This window comes from Macaca nemestrina, chromosome 16 (genome assembly GCF_043159975.1).
Source record: "Macaca nemestrina isolate mMacNem1 chromosome 16, mMacNem.hap1, whole genome shotgun sequence".
Classification (NCBI taxonomy): domain Eukaryota; kingdom Metazoa; phylum Chordata; class Mammalia; order Primates; family Cercopithecidae; genus Macaca; species Macaca nemestrina.
This window is the reverse complement of record NC_092140.1, coordinates 29,858,402-29,865,588: the sequence shown is the minus strand read 5'-3', so window position 1 is coordinate 29,865,588 and position 7,187 is coordinate 29,858,402.

Here is a 7,187-nt window from a genome sequence, read left to right as displayed (position 1 = left end):
TTTAAAGAGAAGTCCTCCCTGATTCTGTGTAATTTAAGCAAAGAGACGAGAGGAAGGATGAGACACTGAGCCACATGGGTATCTGGAGGAATAGCATTTCAGCAATAGGAAATAAATGCAAAGGTGTGGAGGGAGCATCTCTGCTACAATGGAAGAAAAGTATGTGTTGGGGCGGGAACCACCAGCAGCAGCAGCTGGTGCCGAGACATGAAAACAAGTAGCAGATGTGGCCAGAGAGGTAAGTAGAGTGGAGGGTTGTGTTGGGTTTGAGTCTGCAGAAACAGACCCTGAGAGTAAATATACATACAAGTGATTGATTATGGAAATGTTCCCAGAAGAACCCTGTGAGAAAATGAGGGGGAAGAGGGAGAAGAAGCACAGAAAGACTCTTATTTCAGGCAGAGTTCCTGACTCAGTCTGATCCTTCAGAGGAACTCTGGAGTACAAATTTCTCCCTCAGATTTTATTCCAACTGCAAGCAACATGGCTGAAGTTTCATATCCCAACTCAAGTTAGTCCTCAGGTTAAAGGCTGCTTGGGAGAATGTAAATGCCCTGGGGCCATCAGCTCCCTGAGGGCAAAGTGACTGCAGCAGCACGGTCCAGGCTCCGAAGAGACTCGCAGCTGTGTCCTATTAGAGGGAAGCACAGAACTAATAATAGGGGTTCTAGTGCATCTGAGCAAAACACTCACTGCGTATCTACAGAGCTAAAGATTATGTAGAGTTTGGCTGATCTTCCAAAGGTTTTGCCTTTTACTTTAAGCAAGGTGGCAAACCACTGGGAGATTCTGAGCGGGGGTGATGAGTTCTGATGATTGTTTTAAAGGAATAGACTAAAGCAGTCAAGGACAAGAGGAGAAAGAATAGGAAGTTAGGAAGTCGTAGCTATATTCCCTTTGACTCTATTTTCATAGCTTTGACTCAAGTGGTAACAGTAGAGGCATTAACAACGATTTGGGTGGAGGTTAATCTTGAATATGAAGCAAACAATATTATTACATACGCTTGTGTTGTATGATAGACAAAAAATCAAAACCAAAACCAAACAGTGAAGGAGGACTCCAAAGGTTTTGGTCTGACCAACAGGAAAGACAGAATCCATCATTACCAACATGGTATAACTTAAAGAGAAATATTTTTTAGTATGGGAGAGCATATCAAGAGCTCAGTTTTTGATAATTAAATTTAGAAATACTTACTAGATACTTGAGTAGAGATGTCAAGTAGGCATTTGAATGAGTTAGCCAAATTTAAGGGAGAGATTCCGTCTGGAGATTTAAATTTGTAAGTAAGTATGTATGTCAAGGTATGAAAATACACAAAGAACATCTGAAAGTGACAGTAAGCCAACAATAAAGGTTTTCAAAGATAGATACCCTGAGTTCTTCATGATCTATATACAAAGAAATGAGGAGAAATAAAGAAAATTAAGATACAGTGGTCAATGAGGTCCAAAACTAAATAAAATCCTTGGAGACCAAGGGAAGAAAAGGCTTCTTTCCTAATCTGAGAATTATATCAGATGCTGCTGTGCCTCAGGATAAGGACAGAGAATTGACCATAATATTCAGCAACTTGAAATCATTGGTGATCTTGACACCTCAACTAAACATATTTTGATGTGATGATGGTGACAAAAGTTTGGCCGTAGTGGATTTAAAGGAGATAGAGAAATGGAAACAAAGTGAGAGAATGAATACAGGAAGAATATATAAAGTTGTGAAATTTTGCTGCAATGGAAGGGAAAAAAATGGGTATTAGTTGAGTGTTAATATATAGGTAGAAAAATGTTGAATGTTTGAAGTCAGAAGAAAATTAAATAGTTATCTTTCACACTGGGAGAGTGGATGACTTAAAGAAATATGATTGTAAAATCATATTTTACAATCAAAACTTCAGTGAAGTTTCAACTGAAATTATTGATCATGAATTTAAATCACAAGATTCAGCAAAAATTTTGTTTTCTTTAGCTATATTTATCAAGTTACTATGATAGATCAGGGTCAGGGTTGTATTTTGGCCAAATGAGTGTAAAAAAAGAGTTCCAAGAGAATGAGGGTGTTTGAAACACAATGATTAACATGATTATTTATGTTAGTCAAATTCATGTTAACCAAAAGAAATAAATGCTGTTTTGTACATGTGAATATGAATTTTTATATATCAAGATGAGCAAACAAAACCCAACTGTTACCGAGTGACACAGCAATAATTCTAAATAACTGGAAATTGAGTATATCTTGTGACCTCTTTGGGCCATTCATGTAGGTAAATAAATCGCAAGGAAGAGATCACTGTGTTACATGGGATAATTGATTCTTATTATAAAGGAGAAATTGGGATAATACTAGCAAATGGGGTGTAAGAAGAAGAATGTTTTGCTTTCTGAGGTTCCTATAGGTATCTACATATCCTGCAACTAATGTCAATGAGAAATCATATGAACCCAGCAGAGCAAGGATGTCTAATAACCCAGACACTTTAGGAATAAAAGTTTTCCTCATTCAACCATACAAGGAACCACAACAAGCTGAGGTGGCTGCTAAGAAATACAAAATGATAGTCAGGAAAGGTAGTGAAAAACGCTCATTATGGCCTCATGACTAATATGATTAAATAAGGACCATATTTGTTATGAGTGTTTCATCTTTATTTCAATAAGGGATGTATTCACATAATTTAAGCATTTTTCCTTGCCTTCTACTCTCTTACCAACTAACAAAATGCCTTAGTAGTAGCTAATCTTATATCTCAATATTTAGGTTACAGAATATCAAAGAGGAAATGTGACTCATCCTGAAGAGAAATAAGCATCAGCTAAAAATAAAATAATTTTATAAATTTATTTAGGAAGAGGTTAGTATGAAAGGGACAACTGAATCACATCAGGAGTAAGCATGATTTTGGAATTTATGTCTGGTTAATAAGGATATGTATAGTTTCCAAGAGGGCAAGAGATACACCTTGACAGCTTTTTACTGTGTCAATTTAGCTAAGCTGGAACAATGTTTCTCAGACTTTCCTTCCTTTTATGCTCCTTAGGCAGGGCTGGCCACTATAGAAAATTACCTGTGGAATTTGGAAGGTGGACATAAATAACAGCTTGATCAAGGCTCAAAGGGTCATGTAATATCAGACACATTATAGCTCATGCATAGTGTTGTAGACTTGCTGACTCACCTTGTTGGTGTAAAGCAGTAGCCAGGCTTCCAACTCCTCCACCATCTGGGTATGTGTCTATGCCCTTGGCAAATAGCACCTGCTTTTGTCTGCAGATTACCCATATCATTGAAGTTGGACAGTTGGAGGTATTGAGACACAACTATGCTTTCCAGTTTATACTCATAGGTTCTAATTCATCCTCACAAGTTCAAATTTGTCCTTGCCCCCTCTTATACTATATATTTGTTTCCTCACATACTTCTTAACTTCTTCACTTCAGACCCTGCACCAGATACAGAAGCAACATTGGTAAATGAATTTTTTAACCACTCCCACAATTGCATAAACAAACTCTTGTAATAACTATTTTGTTATATGCCATTCTTAGTCATCCTTCCCTAATTGATCTCTGCTACAAATACCCACACACTGAGAAGAGTTTTGGAAACTTCTCTTCTCTAAAGAATCTCTTATTTAAATCTATCACTGATTTCAAAAATTTCTGTAGAAATTTTCAGTATTTTTTAGTCATTGAAATACGGTATGTAATAAAGTAATATTTATGATAGAGTAACAAATATTTTCTCCCTTTAGCAGAATATTATGTTTTTGATTTACTCTATATTAAATTTTTTTAATCCATAAAATTTAAAGTGTTATATCAAATTAGGATTAGAGACCAAATAAAACTAGCTTATAGAAACATGCCCAACACAATGGCTCATACTTGTAATCTCAGCACTTAGAGAGGCCTAGGCAGGAGGATCTCATGAGGCCAGGAGTTTGTGACCAGCCTGGGCAACATAGACCCCATTTCTACAAAAAAGTAACAAATAAAAAAAAAGAAACAAAACTTAGCTGGGTATGGCAGTATGCACCTGTAGTCCCTGTTACTTGGGAGGCTGGGGCAGAAGGATCACTTGGGCCCAGGAGATCGAGGGTGCAGTGAGCCATGATTGCACCACTGCTCTCCAGACTGGGTGACAGAGTAAGACCCTGTCTCTGAAAAAAACAAAAACAAAAAAAGAAATTTACCAAGTTTAAGATAATAAAAATTGATAACATTTGCTTTTATAGTCAATTGATGAATCTACTTTCATACTTTTATTTATTTGTTTATTCTAAACTATCAATAAGATGCAAGTGAATATTTCAGGCCACTCTTGCCTGAATTTCGTTATATATGGTAGTATTCTTCCCAATATACAATAAAAACATATAAAATGACTGCGTTTTCTAAGTTTTATTTTAGTTTTGAATTATGTATGTATGTTATAAAAATGTTTATGAAACATATATGAATTTTGATCAAGTAAGTTAATTTGTAGATTTAGTGAAGATCATTATTATGCAAATTTAACCCAAGGGAAAAAAGAAAGAAGAAGAAGGTTATACAAATGAAACAACATGAGACGAGGATTGATAAATGTTTAACCTCTATGAAATTACTTGTGGTAGGCCCTCAAATAGCTCCAGGATGGGGCCTGATCACCAAAAAGACTAACCACATTAGAGGGTTTGAGCTTTGAACTAACCTAACTTCCAGAGGTGGGGAGGTGGCCAGTGATTAATAAATTATGCCTATGTAATGAAGCCTTGATAAAACCCTGTACACAGAAGCTCAGTGAAACTTCCTGGTTGGTAAAACCCATTGATGTGCCTGCCAGTGATATATTGATTCCAAGAGATAGCTCAGAAGCTCTGCATTCCCTCTCAGAACTCATGCATATGAGGACCCTTTTTATTAAATCTGTAATAGAAGCACAGCACTTCCCTGTGTTCTGTATCTTTCTAGCAAATTATCAAACCTTAGGGGATGACAGAAACCTTCAGATTTGTAGCCATTTACTCAGAAGATCAGATGGTCTGGAGACTGCTCTGAGAATTGCAGCGCACATCTGAAGTGACAATGGTCTTATGGAGGTTGTTGCCCTTAACTTGTGGGGTACGTGCTAACTCCAGGTAATTAGTGTCAGAATCAAATTGCAGTACACTCAGTTATGGTTGGACTAGTTGGGCTAAACATAATAATTGTCTCTTCGATAAGAAATACATTTCTTTTGACATATTCTTTCAGATATAGCCTCTTATTTCTCCAACATTTGTCCCTACTCTCTAATTCAAATTGGTTTTGTAAAAACACCAACATGATTATATTCTAAACATATCTTGCTTCTCTTCATGCCTATGCTCATGTCACCCTCTGTCTAGAATGTCCTTCTTACAGTACTTAGGTATAGTCAAGTATCATGGACTGATTCTTTTACACTTAGCTTGGTAATCACTTTTCTAGGATGCTTTCCCAACCATTAAGCCAACTACACCCACTGTCAGAAGTTTGAGTAAGGTACCTTTTTAGTATTGTCATCAACCCTATAACCATCTCTATTACCGTGCTTGTGCGGTATTTTATAGTACTCAAGTAATTCTTTCCCACAGCATGCAGTTAGTTCTTCACAAAAATGATTTTATCTTTCTGTTTTTCTATCCCCAGAACATAGCTCAATAATTGCACCCAATGGGTATTGAATAAGTATTTGTCACTGGAATTATTTGAAGAAAGTCAATGTCTCTGTATATGCCTTTGTAAAATGTTCATTTTGGTTCTTTAGATCTAAGTTTAATGTGTGATTTATTCTTGGAAGTAAGTTATTTTTATGATTTAATTAATTTTAAATAAAGTTTTTTTTTCTGTTAGATGAGGAGCATTGTTTGCTTTTTGTTACTTTTTCTATAATTTTCCTTCATGTTCAAATCAATCTGCTCCAATTGCTCTATGCATGAATGAACACAATTATGTGTGCTTTTTCCTCTCAATTTGAACTGTCCTTAGACATCCTCATAAAAATATTTTATAATTACATTGTAATTTTGGCATATAAAGGCTAGATAATAGCATATATTAATTAACTTTGTCTATATTTATTACTGATATAAGATTAGATCTTTATGAAAGGATGGTACATTTTGCCATTTCTCTTTTGAAGATTAAGCTTTATGGTAATACAAATATCATATTTATCATCAAGACTATCAACTGTTGAATAGTAAAATAATCCTTAATTATTCTATTAGAGTGCATCTTCATTATATCATGTTGATTACCTTTTATCCTCTCCAGTGTATATGGAGCAGACTAGTTTTGATCCAACAAACTGTAAGACTGTGTCTCTATAATGTCTGTTATTTAGATGATGAGTAAAATTTCAATTACTCTAAATTGATAACTGGTGTGCAATTAGAGAACTGAAGCTAGAAATTCACTTCTTTTTTTTCTTAAAATTAAAGCTGAAATGATGTAGGCCTCTGGACTCTCACTGTAAAAGCAGTTAAGAGTAATAATCAGGATCTGCTAAGAGAAAAACTTTCATAAGAACCAGAGTATAAGTGCCTTTATCAAAATAAATATTTTAAGTCTTGTGTACAGAGAGTGTAAAGTGATACATTTATATCTATATAGACCATTTTATTTTTTCCCAAGCTACTTCTTTGCAATTATGTAGACATGGGTTGAATGTATTTACATTTAAGGTTCTCCCTTTCATTCATGTTACTGCTCATTTGCAAATTCTTTTATGTTTGAAAATTAAAATAATATATAATTTCTGCCTTAAAAGAGTTTTAAATTACCCTTAGAATAGGATGTAAAAGCGAAATCTTTCAGCAGCGGCAGAAAGGATGCCTTGGTTAGAACTCTACACAAATGTTATCACTCAACGATATTTCTGAATGAAGGAATGCATATATGCATGGGATAAGAATCACTCCATGTTATGAAAAATTGCCTAGAAGTTATCACCAGATCCATTCAATTTATCTATTTGTATATGTGATATTTTAGATTAAAACATTTTATATTTGTAGTAATCTATCTTTTCTACTGGATTCTAGAAAATTTGATCCTATTTCTCTAGTTTTTAGGTTTCATTCTTCCATAAATATTGAGCTCAAGCCACCTCCTCATTGGTGCCTCTGGCTCAAACTTAATTTCCCTTTTTTTCTTACTAGTGACAGCATAGCACAA